We start from the raw sequence: 26649 nt of genomic DNA on the forward strand, positions 1-26649 counted from the left end.
CAAGGATATTTGTCCCAGAAAGGTGCTGCCTCGCCTCCATATGGCCCCTTTTCCATTCTCACATCTTGCTTTTCCTCTCAGGCTCCCCATGGCCAGCAGCAGCAGCATTGCTCCAGTTTCCCCACCAGAGCACAATCCCGGCTGGCAGCTACCCCGCTTCCCTCACTCCATGCCCTCCATTATGTACCAGAAAGTGGGCAGCAGCCTCAAAATCTTCTCCTCCATCCTCCTGCAACATGGATTTTGGGCATGCACTCAGGTGGACGAAGGAATACCTCTAGAGATAATGGGAAAAATCCACGTTATTGGAGGGTATCATGAGAGCACAAAAGGGTCACAACAATGAAAGCACACAGGGAAAGAGCTGGGCTTGCTCAGTCTAGAGATGACTGAGATGGGATCTTATTAGTGCATATAAATGTCTCCAAGGCCAAGAGCATCCGTTTGACTACTCTGAGGTGTTTCAGTTGTTAGGTGTGTTCACTTTCCTGTCTCCAGAGAAGTTTTAAATAAAAAATAGCAAGTGTTTACTGCTGGGCAACTAAAGCTGCAGGCTTATGTTCTTTTAGTGGCTGTATTTCTGTCAGGATTTTGGTTTTCCTGTAGTAGTTGTCCCTAGGCTGGGAGACAAGTATTTTGGGTACATGCTCAAGTCAGCTTTCCTTCTTCATCTGTGCTTTGAGAAGCACAACAGCATGTAGGGGGAAGGCTCTCCAGGAGAGCAATCCTACCCCACTAATGTGACACATGTAATTAACTAGCATTTAAATTAACATCAGGGACAGTCAGCCCTGGATCCTAGTGACTCCTTTTCAGCCATTGTCTTGATCCCTGCTGTCGAACAGAGACGTAATGCTGGCAGGCTGACCCTGGCTGCTCACGTTTGCCCGACATCAGAAAATCCAGTGTCAGGCTTTGGCGTTTGGCACTGGTACAGGACAGCCCTGACAAGCCTCACACAAGGGAATTGCTGAGCTGGCTCTCACCTGGCTTTTACTTTCTGAGAGAGGGTGGAAGGAAGACATTCAGAGAGAGGGCAGAGGCAGGCTGGAAAGCAGGCTTAAGTGAAGAGATCAGCATGCTCTTGACATCTCAGGTCTCAGATTAATTTTATCCCTCTCGCTCCCAAACCAAGACTAGCCTTTTCTGGGACATGTGTCTGAAATTCCCAGAGGAACCTGGAGGAGACAGGCACACAGCTCCCCAAACTGATCAGTTTATTTAAACAGAATTGCTGCTGAAAGTCAAGAAGGGATCTGGCTGAGTTCCTTCCCTGGTTTCAGTAGGATTATCATGTTGCCTAACACAGTTCAATCAGCCAAATCACTGACTGGGCCTGGCAATTCAGAATTTACTTGCACTGCCACATGTGTTTATTTGTTGTGCATCCAGGTGTACCTGGTGTGAACTGTTTCCCCCTCAGATCAGGCTGTTTATAATATGGTGTAAGTGCGTAAAGAAAAAAGGAAAAAAAGTTGAAAAAGAAGGAAAAAACAGGAAAAAAAAAAAGGGAAAAAAAGAAAGAGGTTTCTTTATGCTACAAACATCTGCTTTGCAATTAACCAGTTTTGTTTTGGCAGGTTTTTGATACACTACTGTAGATATCTCAGCACAAAATTAGTTTTGGTTTTAATCCAGTATTTATGACAAGAATCTTCTTAATCTTCATAGTGACAGATGCACACAGAATTACTACTTGGAGCATGTCTCACTGTTGCTGTGCTTAGGAATGACATGGATTGCTGTGAAGTTTGGTATTTAAAAATGTGTTCTGAGATCTGAAAGAAGTGCAACTCCACACTAATTTTCATTATGGCACATAGCATTTCTTGAAATTTCAAGGGCATTTATGACTCAATGGTTAAATTTGCTGCATAGGTACCACATTACGATGCACAAGTCTTCATTTTTTTTTTTTTAATATATTTCTTAAATAAAGTGTGGACATTGTTTCAAAGTCTGAGCTAAGAAAACCTTGTGCTCTGATGGATTACATTTAATTAGGTTCTCCTCCACACCTCTATTTTAGTTTCCTATATTATTTTGACTTAGAATCAACAAATCATAGGATCGTTTGGGTTGGACGGGATATTCAGGATCATCCAGTGCCACCCCCTGCCATGGGCAGGGACACCTTCCACTATCCCAGGCTGAGCCCTGTCCAACCTGGCCTTGGACACTTCCAGGGATCCAGGGGCAGTCACAGCTTCTCTGGGCACCCTGTGCCAGGTCCTCCCCACCCTCACAGGGAAGAATTCTTCCTAATAACTGCTTTAAATCTACCCTTTTTCAGCTTAAAGTTATTCCACACCTCAAATCCTGGGGCCAATTTTGAGCACCTCACTCCAAGGAGAACACTGAGGAGCTGGAGCAAGTCCAGAGAAGGGAATGGAGCTGGGGAAGGGTCTGGAGCCCCAGGAGCAGCTGAGGGAGCTGGGAAAGGGGCTCAGCCTGGAGCAAAGGAGGCCCAGGGGGGACCTTGTGGCCCTGCACAACTCCCTGACTGGAGGGGGCAGCTGGGGGGGTCGGGCTCTGCTCCCAGGGAACAGGGACAGGAGGAGAGGGAACAGTCTGAAGATCTGCCAGGGGAGGTTTAGGGCCTTAGGTTTGGATATTAGGAAAAAAACTCTTCACTGAAAGGATGATCAAGCATTGGAACAGGCTGCCTGGGGAAAGTAGTCATTTTGTATGGGTGAAAAGTGAAATTCTTATTACTCAAGTAACTTGACTACAGAAAAGGTGACAAATCAAAAAAATAATCACAGCATCACGTACTCAGTAACTTCAATAAAGAGTGGAGGAATGTCAGAAAAATATATTAGAGAATTTGATTCTTATACGAGACCAAATTTTTGCTGTGCAAAGAACAGCTTTTAGAGATCTTAGCCCGAGGAAAAGCACCTTGAAGAATATCCTTTAAAAAAGACCACAATATGCTCCTTAAATGATGAATGCCAGTGGAAGAGCATTTTCATTTGCCTGAAGGACCTACAGAAGGGAAGAGACTGCCTGCCCATGAACTTCCACTGTCTCCTAGCCCAAGGATCATCTGAACATCAAACATGGTGACACATAAATGACACATTGTGTAACAGCGATTTGGGCAGCACTCTGAATTTATTTTTGTATCTCATGTTTTCTATTGCAACATTGCCGTGGCAACACATGTCCAAACATTAATTTACTGAGCACCAAGAGAGCACTGGGTTCCAGGCTAAGCCAGAGCCCATTGGAAATCAATGCTATTCTTTCTCTTCCCTTTAAAAAGCTTTGGGTCAGGCCATTCTTGGTATGTTTGCGCTGAGTGCCAAGAAAGACTTATGTTTAGTAGCTTTTTTAATAATCAAATTTACGTTATACAAATTCCAGCTCAGTGGAGAGTACTTGAGGGAGATGGAAGCTTTTATGGGATCTAGGATATGCACTTATTTTCAAGCAAATTAAGGCTGGTCTGGTAGATGGTGTCAGCAAATGCCCTACTCCCCTCATCTTTGAGATTATATAGCCGAAGAAAAACGGGACAGTGAAATAATGTGTATAATTTTGGTCCTTGTAAATTACGTGAGGGTTGCAGCAGTCACTTTGCTAACCAAAATTTTCCCATCATGTGCTTACTGTATCTTGGACTGCACATAAGTGACACGTGAACAAACGGTGTTTGTTTGACATTATAACATAAACAGCAGAAATTTCATTTTACTCCTGTACATTCATACCTTCTTCTTAGAAATATCTCCCTGTGCTTTACATGGTTTTGTCTCTCAAGGCAAAAAGAGCCTCTCCTTTTAACATCCTGCAATTCTCATCACTTGAAAAAACATTTGCAGTTTGAAAGAAAACGAGGGACAACCTTGAGTGTGAGGCTCTGCTATGGTCTTCAAATAAAGAACAATTTCTTTTTCAGGCTAATGACATACTCTTCAATGTGTTAAGTAATGAAGTACTAACTAATATAAAATGTGTTTCTTTTATTTTATCTCCATAATATGTGTTTCCAAAGGAAATGGATCTTCTTCTAATACCTTACGCTCTTAACACTTCAAATTAATGCAAAATATAGTTACTATCATGCAAAAGTTGATTTCTGCTGTTATTCCCAATTGATTACTTTATGGTGAAACACAAATCATATTCTGCCCCTTTGCTAAAAAAACTAATAAGAAGTGTTAGAGTGTTAAAACTGTGTATTTTGAAATCCACCTGAATAAAAAACATGTGCATTTACATTTGAAGTTACAATTGTTTTAAACCTAACTACCTGATTAAAATCACGACGTGGTACACAAATTCTATTCACATGTTTTTTTTCAGGGATATTTTGTTTCTTTCTGCTGTTTCCCCATTTGCTACCAAGTAAACAATTGACTGACTACCAGCATAATCTATACTATAAAGCATTGCCTTTAATGCCATGGACTTTTTTTGGTAAGTATTTTGTGCTTTGTTAAGTTTATAACGGCAGCAGTGTTGTGTTTTGTGTTGATTTAAAATCCATTATAAAATGATTTCAAAGTTACAACTGAAAGGTGCATTTAACCCTGATATAGCAAAACGCTCACGGTGGTTCAGCTGCAGAAGGGGATGCCAGGTCTAGGGATGTGACAAGTGGTTTTTATGATAAAATCTTTTTTTTATCAGTAAGATGGAAGATGAACAAAGGCAAATGGGTGCAGCCTCAAAATTCTTACAGAATCTCTCCCCTAAAGAAAACTTTTCCAAAGCATGGGGAACTACTTCCTTGTGGGTTTACTGTTCTTTTCTTAAATAACTAGTACCTAAACTCAAGGAAAAACGTCTTCATCATTTGCTGCTAGGCCTTTACCTGGGTTGTTTTTCTGCCCAAAATGTGAACTAGCACAATATGATGTTACCATGACTTTTTTTCCACAGATGAGAGCTCTGACTTTCTGTGTAAAACCTTGTGTTACCAAAAATGTGTGGAGGTAACTCCTGCCTTGGGTGTTGCTGTAACTATGATCCCACGGCAGAAAAGTCATAAGGGAACAACGATATGAAGTGTCTCACCAGACTTTATCAACTGCTCTGAAAGCTACATAAAATAAATAGCCAGAAAGGGGTGCCAATTCTATTTCAGCAGCGTTTCCAATTAAAGCAATCCTGTCACAACTTGTGCACAGGTGCTGTAAAATATGAACTCTTCATTTTATTCCTAATCAATGCACCTAGATCATCCTACTCACCCCCTCTGTTCTTCCTGTTAATTTCAGCATATTTCTGTGTCTTCATTCAGTACTTCACTGGAGATTCAATACTTAACTGGAAAGGTTACATGTGAGCTCCCACAATTTAAAAAAACAGCATGCACTCATTTTGTTCCTTCTATGCAAAAGTCAATTTTTAATCCAGAAGTAACATTTAACAAGACTGTGTGGCTTTCAGTAGGCATAAAGGAGAAAAAATTATTGTTTTTCTAATGACTCCTCCATCTCCTGATCAGCTCTCTGTTTGTGCAGGTGTCTGTGGATTACTGGGTTGAAAATAGGTAAAGGAGGGAGGGTTCCACAATATTCACCTCTTTTTTTCTCAGCATTTTCTCTGTTAGTGAATGAACCCTCAACACGGGTTCAGCTACGGGTGCAAGCTGAAAATTCTTTATTCTAGGCATCTCTACTGCCCAAATAAAAATGTAGCTAGTTAAGCACTTTTTTCTTCTTCTTCTTTTCTTTTTTTCTCCAGCTTGTTTAGTTTTCACTTCTGCGGGACTAACACATCATTTGCCTCCCTCTGGGCTCTCCGTCTGGTTTTATTCTGTCACTGTGGAATATCATCACAGTGTGTCTTGTCAGGCTGATAACTGGGCAAACCCTTAAACTCATACCTCTCTTTCACTGGTCTACCTAGATCTTGTCATACAACATATCTCCAAACCATTCATTTATCTTATTTATTTACTTATTTATTTATAAATAAATTTATTTACTGTTTATTTACGCATTTAAGATTCTTGTCTGCAATGCTTCAGCTCATTAGAAAGACTTTCAGCTACTTTCTAGTTGTGTTGGAGACAGGTATTTTCAGTATTTCAGAAACTAATGGGACATGTAACAGGTATTTAGCCGCTGCCTTACTCTTTACTATATATACTGACCTGATTTTCTGCAGTTTTCTCCTACTTGCACTGTTGTTTCATATTCAAGTAAAGAAAAAGGATCCTGCTGTCAGGCAGCTTCAAGAAAAACTCTTGTTCATGAAGCATATCTGGAATATGACTGCATGGTGCCCAGGTATCTAAATAATACAGTAGATATTCAACAAAATTGATTTTTGAGAACACCTGCAGAGGTTTTTTGCAGTTACGTTTCGACGTTTTGTGTCAGTATTGTGTGATGCATGTATTTATTTTTTTGGTGAGAGAAACAGAGAGAGAGATATTGAAACAATTGTTCTGAACAAGGTAAAAAGATACCTTGGTAGACGAGAATAATTAGTGAACTCTGGGTTAGTACTGCCATGCAAAGGATGAGCTAACTTTTATCTGAGCAGTACAAGGAGGAAGGTGTAAAAGAAAACGCAGAACTCTTAATTTGGCTTCAGTGGGGCTGTGTAAACAGGAATTTGGTGAGTCAGCCCACATGGAAAAGGAGCTTCACTAAGGGTTCCTTGTAAAAAACTATTTTCTTTCCCTGATTTATGCAATTTGTTCATCTCTCAAACATGCAGAACTTATTACTTTGGGTGCAGTTTTGGGCAAAAGGTGAAGAACTACAGTCCTACTTTTTACTGTCTTCCTGCTAACCAGTAGAAAACTGGCATCTTGAGAAAACAGTGTTTAGTGTGGACAGGAAAAGTTCATGCTGCTTTACAGATTTTTATTTCAGAGTTGGGTGCTAAGGATAGTGCATAAGTACTTGGTCAATACAACATTACTGATCAAATACATGAAACAGCAGACGAGGTAACAAATCTGGATGGATGCTGATGATGACAAAGTGCAGTGTTAGTAATTCTGTAGTAATTTCTTTCCTTAAAGTGAAGAACAAAATTAAACTGAAGTGAGAGACATATGGTATTTGGGATACCCCTGGAATCTATAATGACTTGTTATTGTTACTTTCATTATTTTTAGTAGTTGTGCTCTAACATCTGTCTAATAGTTTTGGAGGGGTGGATAATTCTGCAGAACTTCATGGAATGATACTAGAAATACTGCATGTTACTGAACACAACCAAATACAATCCCTTTTAATGATATTTATGTTTAATTGTGCAGACAAGTGGAAGGTTTATAAAGAAGATAATTACATATTTATATAAGAGTAAGTGCAAGATTAAAATAACTTTATCTGTTCATGCTTCAATTCTTATTCTAGTGTTCCTCCCCTTAAGTTTTTAATACCAAATACTACCTAGGTAGTTTTGGTATATTTTAGCCCAGCTAGTCTCACTCTGTTGCAATCTGTGACTTCTTCCTAGCAGTTATATTGGAAGTAAATACAGCAGCATTCTACCCATAGTAAAGTTACTTAAAATGTTTATTTTTTATTATTTTTATTTAGCCTAATTGCCTTGAGGAGGTGCTGAGGACTGGTTTCCATTCCTATTTTAGAACATCAGTAAGAGGTATGGGAGGTAGGTTCCAGTTCTTAGCCAAGAACTGAGATGAGAAGTGTAAACAGAAATTAGTAAGTCCAAAAATTTTAGGTACTGTGGTGAGCTGAAGTAGGTCAATCTTCTATTTCTCATGTTTTTACTGCAGTTTATAGAAAAGTAATTACATTCTGTCAGTGAGGTAGCTATTAAAAACTAGGAGAACCTGTTATTATTGAAAATTATCACTGCAAGCTATTACAAAATCAGTATACAGACGAGGAAGCACTTCATCACTTCGGGGTTACTACAAGAAGCAAGTGCAAAGCACTAAAATTTCCTTAACAAGGTACTTGCAGCTTTGGTTAAAAAGGAATTAAATAAATCATTCGTATTGATCAAGGAGAGCTAATCTCTGCCAAGGCCATTCCAATATGGAATTACTCAATCAGTGCAGACCAGTTTTTCTTGAAGCAACACTGGGAAGAGCCATTTACTACTTAACCTCATATTCGCCCCAGGTACAGAAGGACAAGGCTGCCAGAAGGCATTTGCAGCTCAGGAATGAGGCGGATTTTAAATTAAGAAGTCTGCGCATAACACCAGAACAGGTGGAGCATCGTGATCTTGGGGGATCAACTTCAAAATGTTAAGAGCCTGTCTAAATACGGTACACACTAATTAAACCACAGACTAAAGCATCTGATCCAAATTTTGTGTGGTGATAGAGTGGAAAGAAAAGTTGTTCAGAGCTTGTCTGGCTCTGCCTCTCTGTTTTACTCCCTTCTGTCGTTCTGTTCATGCGGAATTTCACTCCTCATTTTAATGGGTTTGCTTGCAGTGAAGCAATCGTAGCACACCCCGTAATTCCTCAAGCAGAGTCACCGGCATGCAGAACCGTTCCTCAGCTCTTCCAAGGTATCACCGCAACTTTCCCTGTTGTCCTGAACTCACTGGGCGAGTGAAACGCAGGGAAATGTTGATTATTTGGCAGAATAGCGGCACCCTGTGGCCCGTGCTTGACTTGGCTTTGAAATATTTAAAACCCTACCGTAAAATCTCTCCGGCTTCCTCTGGTGCATGCTGGTTATTACCATAATACAAGTCAGAAGTCATTCTAGTTCATGAAAGGGGGCAGATTTCTTTTTAGAGACCTTGATGCTCCGCATATGAGATTAGAGTGCTCTGGGGGGCAAGAATATGACTCCATCTTCAAAACCAAAAATTTCGTGTGTACTTATTTTCATTACTTGCAGAAAGCCATGAAGCCATCTCTGAAGTCATTTACAGGCCATTATATGTCCAAAAATAGGGATTAAAATTAGTCAAACTGACCTGGACTTCAAGTAGGTCCTCAGGTAGGGCTTTGTGAACCTGATCCCCTGGTATTTAGAAAGCTAGTATGTATTATTTTGATTAATTTCTGAAATAAGGGGCCTGCTGCTAATTTCTGGAGGCCCTGTGTTCTGCTAGTGCAAAGGATTCTTAATAATGAGGCAGTGTTCTGACCACCTTCCTGTATCACACCTCCTGTGCCCCCTGTGACACCTCTGAGTGTCACTGTCACTCATGGCAACTTCAAAAAATCCTGCCACACCTGTCAAAAAAAGCGAGGCAGTGACACAGCGTCAAAGGAAGCCACTGTTTGCACTCTTATTTCTCTGTTGTTTAATTTATTCTTTGTAAACCAACCCTAATATCACTGCCACTTGTCCCACAGCCTGTGTAATGAAATTTCTTTATTAAATCTCTGCAGGGGCGAGTGCTGTACTTGGAAAGAAGTGAAAATGACGATATGTTTCTGGTTTTTGCTGGCCACCAAATTTTCAGCACTCAGGAGGGCTCAGCACAAGTCTCAGGTGATGGATTTTGTTCCAGCAGCACAGATGTGCGCCTTGGCCATGCAATAAAAGTAATAATCAGTGTTTCTAAATGAGTAAAGTGTAACTGAAGCACCCAGAGAAGTCCAGAAAGAATTTCTACTGTGTTTTGGGTGGAGTTTTGGTTGTGTAGGTCAAAACAGCACTTAACTAAGGTCATGCTGCCCAGAACCAGAACCAGCCTGTGAGTGAATCTCTTCTATCTGTAGGTTAAGTTTATATAACTTACACATGCTTATTTCATATGCCCCATCCTGATTTTGCACCCATATTTCAGGGTTTTCTCTCAGACATTGAAGCAGCAGCTGAACAGCCCCTGGTAGCTGACATTTCCTCAGATATATTTAAATAAGAACCACAGTTTCAGAGCAGAAGTTGCCACTCCAGTTGGGGCTGGGGTGGAGGCAACACTACTGAGGCAAGAAATCCCAGAGCAACCTGACAGCAAATGTAAGAAAAAAAGGAGGAAGAGAGCAGAGAGAGTGGTTGGTAAGAGTACAATTGCGTAAGTGAGAAGAAAGAAGATCCCTTTTATTTAGTTTTTCTTTTTTGGCAGGTATCTATCAGATTATCCCCTCTATGCAGAAACATGACAGCAAAAGTGTGGAGACACCTGACTTGCTTTAAAATGACTGCAGTGGATCCATAGCAGGTTAGATACAACCCTGTAGAGCTCAGTGGGTAATTTGCCCTAATGATAAGTTAATTGGCATGTCTAAATACTAACAACTGCTGAGTGTTGTTATCGGTATTTACTCACAGGCTCGTATTTTCAACAATCAATGATGCCAATAACACCCTTCCGGTTTGAGTTGTTGGATATTCCAGCACAGGCTTAGGAAACAACTCCATGTTGTTTAAAGGAAACTTACAGAGAAGAGATCCTGAAAAAAAAAAAAATTTCTTTCTCCTGAACTTTCAAGTGGGGCTGTGAAAGGAAGGCATGATTTTGAAATAAACATCAGGTTCCATAAGTACATTTGCAATCATTTATCCACTTAGGTTCTAATGCAGAACAGAAGTAATGACTTTGACACATTAGAAGAAAACACAACTGAAATCTGTCAGGATGACATTTCAGTAACTGTGCTCCATCCTGTCTGTAGTGTTGGATGGAGCCATTAGCAGTTCAAAACTCTCTGTAATTAGGTGCTTTGAACATTACCAGAAGTCTGAAGCCAGTGTAGAACAAGATTTTTAGGTCAAATCTGCTTGTATTTAATGTAAACTGTACAAAAGTGATAGTGAAATAATAATAAAAAAATTGCAAATATTCAAAATACAGTATAGAGCATGTATGTTTGGGGTTTTTTTTCCCCAAAATTTAAGTTGTGTTTAATGTTAAAATGTATTTTACCATTTGGAAGCATATAAAGCTTCCTGTGTTGTGCAACATGTAAGTAAGGGGTAACTGGCAGGCAGGCTGGCTAGGTTATTACAAAATTTGCTGGAAACTTAAATGAAGATTCTTATACTGTCTAACATACAAAACTTCTTTCTGAAAGAAAGTAATTTAACGGTAAGCTGATTTATATATGTGTAGATCTTTATATTAATCTCATAGACCTAGCAGCTGCTTTGTAACCTGCAAGTATTTAATAACAGAAAAAATTGCTTTAAAAATTTACCCTGATTTTTATGTTCTCTCTGAAAATTTCCTGATCAATAAGACTGCAGAAGTGTTGCTTTTTCTTCCCTCATAATCTGTTTTTTTGAAGATGTTATTCCATGGGGGAAAAAAAATGAGGTATGTAAAGTGCCACAACTTCACCAATTTGGTTGTAAAAATATATACTGCTGTTATGGGTTATATGCAGTACAATTGGAAGAAACCTAATTATAATTTATGGAGAGTAGCTCACATTCAAGCCTGGACATCTAGTATTAGGAAAGCTAACAATGAGCTGAATAAAGGAGATGGACTCTTCATCAAAAACTCAGGTCAGGTAAAGCCCAGAAACATTTTAGGCAGAAGCACCTTTTATTTTCAGAGACTAAAAACAACCATTTTTTCCCCTCCTTTTCTGAGGGAGGAGAATAAAACTCTTTGAACCCTGGTAGCTTGGAAAATTCTTGTCCTGATTTGAAAAATGACTCCTCAAGAGTTTTGCTCAGTAGAAGGCTATACCTCAGAAATAAAAAAAATGTAAATAGCTGCTTAACATAATATAATTTAAGCTATAGACACATTCCTGCTTCACTATAACAGTGGTTATTAAACTTATTTAATAAATTAAAAAAATATATTACTACCTTATAAGATATAGTTATTTAACAGTAGTAGTATTCTGTTCATAGACTTTTGCAGAGAACAAAGACTAAAGCTCTAAAAGAATCCTTTTGCTGTAGATATAAAAATCCTAAGCAATGTCTTTCAAAATAAGAACCCTTCCTCTTAAATATCTTTTTTTTTTCACCTAGACTTCTACATGAGACAGGAATGTCTGCTTTAAAGTGTATTTTGGAAGCCATACTCTGGCTTTCATCCAGAGCTCTCTGAACCGTGCACTGCAAACACACAGGAGAGCAGTTTCAGCCTAAAGTCTGACTGCCAGTGCAGCACTTGGAACTGGAAATCAACACAGGGTGTTCGTGTTGACATTATTTACATTATTTCCTCCATTAGATTTGTTTATTGCAGTGTTGGGAATGAATTGGTATTTTCTACATAACAGCCTTGACTCCTTTCACCTGGGGAAGCTACCCAAAGAGTCTCCCTCGCCCCTAAGACTGAATGGTTTCCATGAACTTTGGTTGTTGTGTGGACTTAAATGCATTATAGCATCTGGAGTGGCTGCAATCACAGCACAGTGAATACAATGAAAAGTACTGTGCAAGTGTTCCCTTTCTGTTTTATTTCATCTTTTCTGGTTGTGGATCTATAAGGCACCACATCAGCTTCTGTATCTCTCAGATGCTGAAGTGTAAAAGTAATTAGTTATTTCTGCTTTATTATGTAGGAGAAAGCAAAGGTGATAGCCTAGTTTCCAGAGTGATGTGAGGGCAGTACACCATTCAAAAAAAAAAAAAAGAAAAAAGGGTGAAATAAATAAATAAATAAACAAACAAACCCCAATGAGTAATAAAAAGTTATAAATTAATATTGAGCTGTGGAGTCCAGACACACACTGAAGCCTCTGAGCCTGATCTATTGCCCCCAAGAGCACAGTGATTTTGTTATCAAAAAATGCATAGCTGTAAATATAATAGCCTTATTGATTTCTCTCCCCTTAGGTACCAACATGAACAGCAGCAGAGGAGAGCTGTGCTAAGCACAGGCACATCTTGCAATGCCTCAGAATTTCACACAGCATCTCCACGTTTTCTTTTCAATCCTATTTCCATGAGCTTCGAAGCTCTGAGATAAAGCCAAGTGATGATAACAAATAACCAGTGGCACCTAATTGAACTTCAGGCTACTGAATTACATAGGAAGGAATGTGGCAGCGTTTCCTACTTTTGCTTTTCTAGCCTGGCAGGCCTTTGTAGTCTTTCAGATTTCCAGCTCTGCCAGAAAACGTCACTGCTAATACACACCACTCATGTTAAATTGGAAGAACATCCCCTTAAGTGTGCTTAAGCCAAATTCGAAATGCAAAAGAAGTAATCCCAAACCACAATTTTATTTTAAAGAAGTAAATAAGAAAGTACTAAATCCTTGAAGAGGGTTAATTAAATCTTCCACTCTTTTAAATGCCACAGGATGTTATATTTACACGGTGAGCTAAACACATGAGGGATCTCTGAGGATTCCCACCACAGCTGGCAGGGCAGCATTCAGTGCCAGGTAGCTCATGGTGCTCCAGAGTCTGGGACCCAACTGAGTGATACTCTTCTTCTGTTTGCTTCACACAAGAGCTGTGACGGATTTACACTGTATTTAGTTTTACGAGGCTCTCACCATCTTCATTTTTCTACTCTGAGGATGAATTCGCCTAATAATTAATTATTCTGCTTTTAGTTTTCTATAGAACAGATTAGATTTGAAAAAACAACCCTGTACACTGAAGAAATTTGTAGCTGCCAATTTATGAGGCGGTTTGCCTCATTTTTCTCTTGTTGAAGTTCTCTTTAATGTTAAATTACACAACACATCAATTTCAGGGGGTTTGTAGCAGAGTTCTATCTCAGGAATTTTACACGAATGCCTCTGCCACCAAATCTGTTTCCTTTGCTTCCCTACTAAAATGTAATCACACATCAAGAAGTCACAGTGAACTGCAAAAAATTAATTTTATGTTCTCATAATGTACTAAAACCTGCAAGAGAAGCACTGCATCTTCTTGTGGGTCCAAGAAAACCTTTTATCTGAACAAAGAACAACAACTGTGTCTAAATGTTACTTGAACAAATCAGATCTAACTTCCAAGTAAGGTTCTTCATTTATGTGAATGGGTTTTTTCCATATTGTGCAATCTAAACACAAATCTGGCAAACCTAACAATGTTCTTATTAAAAGCTTCATTAGATTAGGGAACTTTTTGCAAATTATAGAGCTAATTTCTGTCATCTCAAACAAGCATACTAATATATACCATCCATACACACAGGGTCTGGTATTTGAACAGGAGAAATTACAGTTTTGCACTAGCCACTGAATAAATAAAAATTGTATGCCGTGATTGTGCTGACCACAAGCACTTTTCCAGAAAATGTGAGCAAGTACTCAAGGGGTGTTTCTGTAGTGTAGAAGTTATCACATCTGCCTCTCATGCACACATTCCCTGGCTGGTAACAGGGCATAAAACACTCAGTTAGTTCCAAATTTACCAAGTTGGACTCTGTGATTTTAAGGATCTTTTCTAACTTCAATAATTCTAAGTAGAGAAAGCTGAGGTTCGTCTGTTGTCACCACACAAGTAGAAATTACTCTGTTGGATTTGAGTTGTGCCTTGGTATGGGTGACATTTACATATGTTCTTTCTCACTCCTGTGTATATTATCAGCCTGAAAACCCACAATTATTGCTGCAGAAGAGCAAGCATTTTCCCAGATACACAATTTTATTAGCAAGCTTCAAGAATTTGAAGTGGCAGGTTGTCAGAGCCTAGTGCAGTCAGGTATTTTGGGCAATGTTTTTCGAAGTACTAGAGGTTCACTTATAATGGGATGAAAGCTTACTTTTACGAGGTAATACTGCAAAACAGTAAAAGCAAAAAAAGTCTTTTTATTCTCTGCAATGGTGATTATCTATTCTGTTTATTTTTACACCAGTCTGTTAATTTATATTATGCTGTCTTAAAAATAAAAAAAGTATGTTAACCAAGAAGTACCCTCAGAGCCATACCTTCAACTGAGACATTCAAAATGGGAGATTACAGAAAAAAATTAATTAAAATTTTGTGTTTGTGTCAGTTTTTTTCCCTGCATGTTTGAGCAGCTATTTCATTGAAAGTGCTATTGCTTTCTTTTCCTTATCTGCACCAGGAACCAGAATTCAAAAACGTATTTGAAATCCATGGGCGCTGCATTGATGGGGAGTCAAATTCTTTGCAGAAATGTTGTGCATGCAATAACATATAATACAATAAATAATGCTGATATAAAATTATATACGATATAATCACATATTTATACTCATATATTTTTAATATAAATATATAATTTGTTAATATTGTATATAAAATCTAGGATTACTATGACTTAAGAGTTTGTACCTTATAGACAGTGGTTTCTGTTACTGCTAGCCTAATACCAGCTATTACATGAAGGCCATATGATAGCTTGATTGTCAACAGTACTAACAAACGTGGTAAAGCACATCTGATTGATTATGTCAGTGATTGTATGCTATTTATGGCCCAGTGGCTCCAAGGGACACAACTGGTTGCATAAGCTAGAACTTGTTTCTTGCACAAGCCTTCTTGACAGACCTGACTGTTCCACACAAAGGTTTAAAATCTAGCACAGAAAAAAACCCCAAATAAAATACTTTAAAAGATGCTCGGGTTCCAAGAACAAATACAAAGTCAGTAGCACAGAGATGGTGAAAAGATAAGGAAGCCAACAGCTTCTGGGAAGCATCTCATGGAAATGGGATGCTTCAAGGTAGTAATGTCCCTGAATAGTGGTGTTTCAGAATGGAGCATAATACCCTCCCTGGGAATTATGATTACTGCATACTGAAATGTTACAGAAAAAACTTGGTTTTGAAGAAGAAAATGCTCTGTCAATCAGGCTGCTGTAGTGGTTTTTCCAACAAAGCATGTATCTGTCGATAAGACTGAAGATGCTGAATGTTGTTGTCTCATGACGCCAGCAAGTATTTTTTTTCCACCTGATAATAAGTTTTCTGCTGTGTAAGAGTTACCGTTCAGGAACTAATTCCAGTCCTGAATGTCCTTCTTTTTTACCTATGTTTTCAAATCAGAAATAATTCCATTTTATATCTAAAGCTTTCATAGTTTTTTTCACTTAGATATTTGAAAGCCTGTTATGTACCCAAAGCCACATAAAAAAATTCAGTCAGCACTTTTCAAATTTTCCTGTTTCTCTCTGATACCACATAGTTATTACATATCATACCAAGATTCCCACCAGGGGTCATGCCCAGAATTAGGCCCACAGTGCTTTTGCTGGAAAAATACTAAGAAATGCTTAAAAAATAATCTTGAAAGGCAGGATGGATGTCTTCGAAAATCTGCACAAATCAGATGCTATTCTTGCATCATCTCTTTCATACAATTTTACTTAATCCTTTCTCATTCCTCATTTGGATTACTGTTTTTGGTTTTACTGCTTATTATATCTGCATTTATCTGGCACCTTACTTCCTTTCCCTTTTTTGCATTTTCGTTCTCCGGTCTGCTGCCTCCAGTTCCCAGAACCTTCATCTTTGAAGTCTAAGGCCAGGCTGTGATCACCCCTTCATTTCAACTAGGCCTTCTAAAGATCATTCTGGTTCCAGCGATCCTCTTTTCCCACTTTTCCTCTTCCCAGTTTGAAAGCAAACAGCAATCCACTCATCACTGACAAACACTGTAAGCTTGAGGCATTCAGGAAATGCAGCACCAATCCATCTGAGGTTAAAGAATGATGAAACCACTTGTAGCTCATAGTCATATCTCCATCTTCTGAGAAGGAATACCTCATCCTCCAACCATGACACTATGAAATTGTGGACACGATCTTGTGAGAAACAAGCTCACTCGATTTAAAATTTTAGTGGTTTATTAATAGACAATAGGGGACAAATTAAAAAATTATCCAGCAAAGCAGAGGGGTTGCAGCACTGGGTACCCCGCTACAGACAGGGTATAGCCAGAGGCACACCCTTCTGGCTAGAGGATACAGCTTTATTCTCCCAGTGATGAACGTAACTCCTCCCTAGCCCAGCCTCCTTGAGGTGCTCTTACTGGTTCACTATTCTCCAATGGTGGTCTCCCAGTTGCTGAACATGTAACCAGAGCTAACACCCATTTCCCTCCCCTTAGAATACAGAACCCTTAACCAGAACACGTAACAATTAACTAGAATACATACTAATTAACAGTAACAATTAACAATCAACTCACTCTCGTAAATCTTTACGAAAGCCAACCTTGTTAGCTATATCAATCTGGACTGTGACTGCAAATTTTATATTAATTTCAGATTAACTGCATTAGAAAAAACTTTTCTATGCAACAACTGGATCAGTCGTGTTATGTATTTCCACATCTAGCTATTTTTAGATCAAATAATTTAGCTGGAAAAATAAATAAAAGTGAAAATATTGAATAGCATGGTATGTAGGTGATACTTTCTGAGCTGTCTATATACATGTATATTTTGTGCTCATATAACTCTTTTTCTCAGTAGACAGTGTTCAATACTCCTTTTCACGACCTGTGTTCTTCCTTCTGAAGCTTTACTACTACCCAGTGTCACTCATGTGTGTTCACAATCTCTTGTGGGTGTAATAAATGCCTTGAGCTGCTGATACAGGCAAGCAAAATCTCCCTTGTGATTTCTGCTTGGTGTCTAGAATCCAGATATTCCATGCAGTAATTTGAAAGCTTTTCTTTCTCAAAAAAAACCCAGATCAAAGACATCATTATTTATTTTTTTAGAGAGTCATTCTAGTTCATTTTCTGAGGGCTTTTTTAAACCATTAAGCTTCAGGTCAAAACAAAACTGTCATTAGTTCCATTAGGGTGAGATAATAGAAATATCTTGATTATGCTTTTTTTTTCCCCCCCCTTGGAAATTTGAATATATTGCCTACAGATGGTATTGCAGCTATTACAGCTGTGCTGCTTCCTCACACCCCACCATGACAGGAGAATAAAATCAGACCATGCTTCCACAAACAGAAAGATGCACAAATTACAGCCCTGCAAAACGCAAAGAGCAAAATTCCATCTCTAGGCGAGAGAGAGGAAGGAGGGAGGAAGGAAAGTCTGGGGAAGGTGCTGTCAGCTGTGGCAGAGACAACGCCCCAGAACAGTGCCCTCAGGAAAGGCAGAGGAGGATGACAGGAAAATGAGCACGGGATCTCCTGGTGCAGGTGATTTTAGACCATTTCATTTGGACAAAACTTGGTGCTGTGGGTCAGCAATTTCCTCCAGAACAGTTGTAGGGCTTTTTCTCCCCACACTGTTGCCCTAGGACACGCTGGATCTGGGTGGGCCCAGGCTGGGAGCATTTGTCGCTTTCAAGCGGCAAGGAGCTGTCAAGCAGCCCTGATACCGTGGGGCTGGCACTGCTGGGGCTGACAAGATCTGCATGGTCTCGGGAGGCTACAAGGAAAGGCAGAAGGGTCAGCAGCGTGGCCACCTAAACCCTGGGCAGAGGAGTCCATCGTGGCACCCACAGCCCTACTGGAGCCCAGCCCACTCTCAGACCCTGCTGCCAAGCCCTGGACACAGCTCAGGGGCACCCAGGGGCTTTGCCTCTCACTGCTGCCCCGGCCAGCACAGACCTCACTCTCCAGGGGCTTCAGATGTTCCTCAGTCAGGAGCAGCTGCACTGGGTTCCCCGGGCACTGCAGAATCAGCACAGCCACAATTCCCAGCACCCACAGAAGCAAACGAGGGACTGGTTGTGAGCACAAAGAGCTGCAAACCAGACAAGGCTCAGCTGGGCCCTTGTGCTTACTCCTTCCTCCTCAGTGTGGGCACACACTCAGCCCATACAGAGCCCAAAATTTCTGCTCTGGAATCTCACCCCTCTCTCTCCACCTGCTCCCTCCCTCCTGGCCACAGGCAGATGCCGGCATTGCCCCAGCCACGCCTCAGACCTCCCAGTGCCCAGCTTCGGCCGCTCTCCCGGGATGGGGCTCTGCCAGACAAGGAGGGGAAAGCGCTGACCCCCAGCACCACACAGAGCCAGGCACTCCCTTGCCCCTCTGACTGCACCATTTCCAGCTCCTCCATGGAGCACAGGACAAGAGGCTCAAGCCAGAAGGTGTCACGGCCTAGGTTGGCACTGCCCTTCTGCCTGGCGCCTGAGCAGTTGGAAACAAAACAATCCAAGCTCTTGAAAAGTTGGATCCCCATGGTGAGCACTGGCCACACCAATGGCTCATTCTGCTGCTGACAGGGCCAGGAGAAGATGCCAGGATGCAGAGCCTGTCCCTGGGTGCAGCCTTATGGACATCCAGTCTCCATTTCCACCTCTCTCTGTTTCTGCTGTGCTTGCATCTTGTCTACAATGACACTGCCCACCCAGGGCCTCAGCAGGGAACTCCCCCAGGGACACGTCCCCTTCCACCTGCAAGTGACAGACAAGCTCTGGCACCACGTGGTGCCGCTTCTTGGGGATGCACCAGTCGCCACTCTGAGCTCCAGATGGGGACTCCACAGCCAGGTCTCCATCCCAGGGTCGCTGGGCTCACCAGGCTGCACTGCAACCCACGGTCCCCAGCAACACCTATCCTGAGAACAACTCCCCAACGCCGCGAGAAATCTCAGGAACCCACAGCCCCTTTACACCAGCACGGCACCCACAACCTGTTTCAGGACACCTTCCTCACCCTCCCTGTGTCTCTGCACTCCCCTCAAACCCAGGACTTCGCTGCCAACACCCCAAAGCCATCCCAAAGCCACGCAGTCCCTCTGGCCACTTGGTGTCTCCACATGTCTATGCTGTAGCTACTACCATCTCCCTCAGCACCACATCAGACTACTCTGGCTCGGCCAAGTGCCTGACAGCTGTTTCAGTCTCATCCCATCGATGCACACCCTGGGACCAGCAAGGCGCAGCCCTCCAGCCCCTCATACCCAGCACTAGCCACGGCTACCCACAGCTACCGTCAGGCACCCCTGCACCCTGGGAGCTCCCGCCATGGGGGGACTGAGCTCCCACTGCCGGGGTCTCCCTTGAAAAGGCCCGCCTGGAGCTCCCGGGGCCATCTCCAATTCCAGCCCGCGCCTCCTCAGGCGGCGGCGCCGCTGCTTCTCCTCACGCCCCTCGCCGCTCCGGGCAGCTCCCACCCAGCCCGGCCGGGGCAAGGACGGCGAGCGGCACCAGCGCCCACCCACACACCCGAGACTGAGGGAGCCCGCAGCAGCGGCACCGCGGGCGGGGGGCACTCGGCATCCCCACAGCCCGGGCTGGGGCAACCGCGGCATCCAGGAACCCTGTAGTGCCTGGGGACTGCACCCTCAGCATCCCCCACACCTCATGGGTTTGGGGAGAAATCTGTATGGGGTGGCATGGCCGGGTTTTAGTAGCGGGGGGCGGGGGGGGAGGGGAGGGAGGGTGGGCTACGGAGGTGGCTTTTCTGAGAAGGCGCTGGAAGGTTCCTCCCTGTCCCGCAAAGCCAATGGCGCCGGCTCCAGGACGGGCCCTGGAAGAGACCGAGCCAAGCGAAGGTCGTATTAACGCTTCTGCGATAGCATATTAAAGTAGGGAAAAAAAGCCCCAAACAAACCAGAAATTCTCGAGAGTAAGTATCTTAAACATATTAGAATATATGTACGTTCAAGAGTCACGATGCCCTTCCTTTCCCTAGCAGTGCTGGAGACGAGCACATGACATTTCTTCTTCTGTAGATTTGCGTCCCTCCTTAGGTCTCTCACTGCGAGACCGAAGCATTTAGTCATTTGAAAAGACAATTTTATTCCTCGATCACATGCTGGGTAGGTAACTATCGTTCACTAGGCCGAATAAAATGACCTCTGAGGTCCCTATGTAGCTCGCACTTTCGCCTGTAAGCGAGCGGAAGCCGGAGATTCCAAGACTGGGGAAAGACACCGTCCGCGACACGGGCGCTGGGAAAAGCGGCTAAGGGGTTAAAAATGTCTGTGGGTCTGGCCGGGGGCGGTCCGGGACAGGCGGAGGAGGGGCTGATCCCCGCCGGCCCCGCCGCGCACACCGCCCCTTGCTCAAGTCCCGGCGGCGGCGGCTCCCGGCGGGCGGCTCCCGGCGGCCGGTCGGACGGGGAGGGCGCCCTCGGGACAGGTAGGCACTGACCGGACCCGTCCCGTCCCGTCCCGTCCCGTCCCGTCCCGTCCCGTCCCGCAGGTGCCGGGTGCGGGTGCGGCAAGCCTCGGAGAGGAAGGCGGGGCTGCGGCAGCATCGTTCCCGGAGCGGGGTTGCCCTCGGTAGAAGCATCCTCGGGGTAGCGGATGGGATGCGGGGCCGCCCGCGGTGCCTCCGCCTTTGCAGAGCATCCCGGCGTGTTTGTCCCCGCGTTGTGCGGGGTGGCCGGGCTGGCCGGGCGGGATGCGGGAGCGCTCCTGCGGCTCTCCAGCGGTGCCAGCCCGGGACGAGTCAGTTCAAGCTCTCCTCAGAGCACTTTTTTTTTTTTTTTTCGTTTCTCCGCTAAGTGTCTGTTTTCCAAGGTTATCCTTCGTTTTCACGGAAGGCTTTTGGCAGTCTTGAGCAGAGACTGGAGCGAGCGTACGCACTGGAATAGAGAGATGCTTGTGTATAGATGTAAATTAGCGTGACCTGCACGTGAAAATGCACATCTGTTTAATACCTTGATTTCATTCCAGCATATGTGCCTCAGCAGAAGCTGTCTAGAGAAATTGTCAGTTGGTATCCTGCACAGGTTTTCTTTGGGCGACAGTAATAGTAGTGAAAACATTTCCTATTTTGTTTTTCAGGCAAGGAGTAGGTTCGATTTGGAAATGTAGGCACAAATCAATTAGGAAAAATATGCAGCTGCTTTTCCTCGAGTGAGCTGGGAATCGAGAGCTTTTGGTAATCTTATTAATTACTTAAATGTTGTTGCCAGTCATTGAGTACTGAAATGTAGTCAAAGCGAGCATGCACTTCTTAGAATCACATACAACTCTGAAGTTTTTCCAAAGCACCAACTTCTCACTATAGAGTCAGTTTAAAACCTCACTTGGAATGTGTCATCAGTATAGAAGATGCTTCATAGCTTATTTTATCAAGTGGGTAACTGAGCTTTGGCAGCAGTGTCTTAGAAAGCTGGTTAACATAATGACTCTATTTAGGAAAAATGTTTTTATCCAGCATCTTGGAAGAACAACAACAAAAAAAAAAACCTCCAGAAAGACAAGCCTGGAGAGTGGCATTTGTTTCCGAGCAGATAAGCTGCAGACCTTTGCTGAAAAGTCTTAAGATTTTTTGATTGAGCAGCGTTTCTGATGTGAGACTGAAACTGAAAGCTGGCTTCAGTTGCCTTGTCAACATCCCTAAATGGTACTTGTGCCCAGTAGCACAGTACTGGGAGGAAAGCATATGTAATTAGGTGTGTGTGTTCTTCTTGAAGTGAAGGGGGGGTGCAACTGTCTGAACTGGAGACAGAATTTAGGAAAATACCAGGCCAGGTGGCCAAATTATCTGTATTGGTTTCTAGTTACTGGCCCTGCAAATGAAATAGTATTGTCTAGTTTGATTGCCCATCTCAAATCAGAAAAACCAGGTGGGCAGGTGTGCTCCAGATTTTTAAAAAGCTGGACAAACTGTAATTTAGAACCAAGTTTCTACTTGTTTGGCTGTGTAGCTCATGCACCTGCCCAGCATCTATATATGTCACCTTTTGTAATAAAATCTGTTTAATTTTTTTCACACAGCCAATGATGTGGCTTTGTTATGCAATCAAGTTTAAATGTATATTGCTCCCACAGGGGGTGAATTTGTAGCATTATGATTAGTATTGACTGTTAATATGCTGCAGAGATGCCATGGCTTTGTGCTTGGCTCCTTAGTGTGTGGTTTTAAGTCTGGAGTGTTAAAAGTCTCTGACAGAAATGAGCAGTTCACAGGAGTGGCCATGAAATTTCTGTTCTTGCTCACTGATTATAATCCATATCTGGCAAAAAAGTTCTAAACTGTAGGCAGCTCAGTGACCTGTGTGAAGTCAGCTGGCTGTGTCTATTTAATTTCCCTAGAAATAGAGTTCCTCTTTTCTGGTCTATCAGGTGGTAAAGTGGTCCAGAGGTGTCACAGTTCTCCAGGGGCAAGGCTGTGCACCCCAGGTTTGAGTCCCCACAGACAGAAACTGTCTTACCTTTGCCTCAGGGGGGAGGCACCTCAGCCCTTTGTGTATAAATTTCACCGTTTAGATGTCTGCTTAAAACTCTGATGTGATAGCTAATGCCATCATTTCAAATGTGACTGGTGGGGTGGGAATGGGCACCTGGAGGACCTGTCCAGGGGTTACAGTCTTAAATGAGCTGTTTTGAGGTGAGCAGAAGGGTTTGACCAAGTGAACAGTCCTTTGGTGACTTGCATAACCATGTTTTCCACAATCAGCTGTTCAGCTGTACGGGTACACACATCCCGCTAGGGAAGCAAGTGCAGTTTAACAAAAGCAATTAACTCAATCTATGCAAAGAACACAGGAACTGTGCATCAACATACTTAAGTTTGATTAACATCTAGCAGAGTTTGGAGTGGCCTTTTGACTGCAGCTGGTAAGGATCCCTTGAATTTATATTCAGATTAATTGGCAGGAGTTTTACATGGTTTCTCTACATAGCTTTTTCTTGTCTAGGCATTTTCACTTTATGAAAATGACGTGGGGAAGCAAGGGAAAAGGGGAAGCATGTGGCTTTTGAGGAAGGTAAAAACCAGATTCTTTGTGTATGTGCCACAGTTTCAGTCAAACCAAAGATATGTTGGCTAAAAAAACCCCAAAGTTATGTAGATAGTACTGTAAGATGGATGTGGTCCCGTATTTTTTTTTTTTTCCAATTTATTTTAAGGGAACACAGCATAGATGAGTAATGTTTCCTTAGGTAAGGACTGGAGTGGTGTAGTGAAATGACAGTCAAAGTTGTTACATCCTTACTCCTGTGAAGTGGTGTCTTCCTTGATGAATGATGCCAGTAGAATCAGATTTCAGTATGTAGTAGTTATGTTACTGACTCACTGCCAGGAATTTGATCCTGGATTTTAATATTAACAGATTAGTTTGTCAGTAATTAGTACTGACTTCATATGCTCCCGTCAGCATAGCATAAACGTAGATATAACTGCAGTATTTCTTCATCTCTGAGAAGAATCTGTGTCTTGATATTCCAAATGGTTTTCTTCTTACTTGTGAAAAGAGTATGTATCATCTAAAGCCATCTGTCAGAAAACTAGGAGAAATATTCTGTGGAGGGATTTGCTTTACTGGAATAGCTTTATTGATTGTGTCAGCATTCATGTTAATTAACCCATTCAAACTGTCTGGTCTTTAATTGATGTTTTGCCTGTGTAAGGATTTGTGGTTCATGCCTTTGGATGTACATGTTAGGTTTATATTAAAAAATGGACAGCTATCTCATCTTGTTTTATCTGTGTTTCACATCTGATTGTCAGAGAAATTAGCCCATAGTCAGCAGTGAGATACTAATTCTGAGCTCTTTTGATGTGCAAGACAATGAAAAGATACAGCAGAAAACATAATTTTAACTTTGACATTGACTTGCTGTGTGACCTCAGGAAAGAAATTTAATTGTTTTTCTGTTGCTGTAAAAGGACACCCTTCTCAGGCTTCTCAGAACATTTTTGTTGAACACACAGAGGTGTGAGTGTGTGCAAAATTCTTTTTTCAAAGACATTTGAATATAAAGACCTCATATTACTGTGTCATTTTAGAATTAGGATTACTGGCATGAAGACCTGCAGCTTGTATGGCTCTAGTGTCCATCACTGCAACCACAGGAGATGTAGAACAGCGCAAGAACAATACCAAAAAATGATCTTGCGTTTTATAATCTAAACTTCAAGATAAAAGGCAAGAGGAAATAAGGAAAGACAATGAAATAATGAAAACAGGTGTCAAGCTACAGTCACGTTATTTTTCTTCAAAAGTAATGGAAATTCCTACATTTAAATGGATTAATAACAGCTCTTTTTTTCAGATGAGAGTCTTCAAATAGGAGACAGTGAAGAACTACTTCTCTGCAATACCAGGTATTGCCAATGATGGCTGGAACCCAGGCCTTGCTAAAAAAGGGGTCAGCATCTTGTAAAGTACTGGAAATGTTGGGCGTGGGAAGAGACCATGAAAGGCAAGGGGCATCTCAGAGAAGTCGTGACCTTAGGATGGTGCAGAAGGTGAATTTTTCAGGCTGGACAAGAGGAGACAGCAGGGTTTGTGGTCTGGGTAGAATCTTCCAGGTGAGAGTCAGGGTGGCCCTGACCCATCCTGGTGGTGTTTCTCCGGGGCAGTGCTCATCTGGAAGGGTCTGCTCCAAGCAGGGGGGGAGAGAGGGTGTAAGGTGTGGAGAGGGAGAAAGGCTGGCTCAGGCTGCTTAGTAAAGAAAAATGATCCAGAGAAGGATAATGTGTCGTAGTAGGTTGTTGTGTGCTTAGGGCAACTGGCATGTGTATGAGCAGTACCAGCGTGGAACACCAAACCAGGGCTCCGAAGAAGCTACATTACTTTGATGGACTGCAAAGGAAAGAAAAATGAACTGGACAGAAAATGGTATGTGAGCTGGTAGTTTGTTGTTCCATGCACAGCCCCATTTCTTTTGGGAAGAAGCCATTGCTTCCCAAAGTTTTCTGCACATCACAACTATTACATCATGAGTTCTTCCCAAAAAGTGCCTGTTTCCTTCAAGGGTAGGTCCTGTAAGTCCTATTCAGAGTGACTAGTGCTGTATTTCAGGAGAAGCTCTACAAGACAAACGTTTTCAGTACAAAATTATTCAAGAGACAGGGCAGGAGGATGTTGTTTTTAACATGGTTTGGTTTCAGCCCTGTGAGACCGTTTTTCATTCATGAAAGCAGAGACATCTGTGCAGGGTTTCAATGAGTTCAGCATGTTTAAAGCAACTTCTGAAGTTTCTCCTATACAGAAATCTTGTCTATCTATTTTTCAGAAAAAATTTTTGGAGGGGGAAGGGTTCGGTGTTCTTGGTGAATTTAAAGATTTTACAGAGCAAGTAGTAAAATAACATTGTCACCTGGTAAGTTACTTGTCTTTGTCCTGTGGAAATGCTTTGATTTTAACTTGCAGGCATTTTTCTGAAGTACAGGAGAAAAATGTTCAAGGTGGAGATAACTTTGACTTGGGATTTTTTTTTTCCCATCCCCCCACTGTTATTTGGAGCACAATCCTCTGCTATCAAAGGCCTTAGGAAAAGTGATTTAAAGTGATTAAAATAAATGATGGCTATGTTACGTTACTTTCCCCGCTTTTCATGTGGCCCATAGAGAAGCTTCATAATCGGTTGATTTGGATGAGAGCTTTTGAATCCTGACTTTTAAAGTTTCAGCGTTGCTGGGCTGATTAACTAAAGAGCAGCAAAAGAGTTTCGATCTCAGGGCCCTGCCAAAAGGAGCCCCCAAAGTGAGTGTTTTGTGTGAAAGCATGCCTTGCAGTTTGAGCCCAGAGTGACAATGATTGTAACACAATGCTGCTCATGTGACAGTGAGACAAAGAGGCCATTATGCATGGCTGACTGGCATCAGATCCTCCAAAAGCCAATAGTCAGACCAAGCTTGATCACCCTGAGAATCTGAACGCACTGGAAGCACTTGCATGTTAAAAAAGAAGAAAAAGGTGTGTGTGTGTGTGTGTGTGCACGCCAAGGTCTGGTTAAGGTATAAGTACAAAATGACATAATTGATTTGTTTATGTTTTTTTGGAAGCTGCTGTCAGGAATCAGCAAAAAACATGTAACATAGCATTGAGAGCAGACATAGTGGGAATAAGATGGAGTATGCCAACAGGCCAAGTGGATCTTCCCCTTCTTTTGCTTCTTTGCTCTGTTGCTTGCTTCTGTGTGCTTTTGAGCATGTATAGCTGAGTTTTAATTTCCTCTAAAGTGTTTATCAAATTTTGGACCACACTGGTCTGTCAATACACACATGTTATTAT

At 42.1% G+C, this 26649-nt stretch overlaps 1 protein-coding gene across 2 annotated transcripts in view; it reads left to right on the forward strand.

The window, feature by feature from the left end:
- Window positions 1-20733: 20733 nt before the first annotated feature.
- The window catches only part of MEGF10 (multiple EGF like domains 10), an 85911-nt gene continuing 79995 nt past the window's right edge, over window positions 20734-26649 (forward strand). Inside the window, exons 1-2 of one of the 2 annotated variants that reach the window (XM_039567356.1) lie at window positions 20764-20813; window positions 24683-24734. The gene's annotated coding sequence lies outside the window, so the exon portion shown is untranslated. Of the gene's footprint in view, window positions 20814-24682; window positions 24735-26649 lie in introns of both variants that reach the window. The other variant, XM_039567355.1, reaches the window with a different exon arrangement.

Source organism: Corvus cornix, chromosome Z, assembly GCF_000738735.6.
Source record: "Corvus cornix cornix isolate S_Up_H32 chromosome Z, ASM73873v5, whole genome shotgun sequence".
NCBI classification, from domain to species: Eukaryota; Metazoa; Chordata; class Aves; order Passeriformes; family Corvidae; genus Corvus; species Corvus cornix.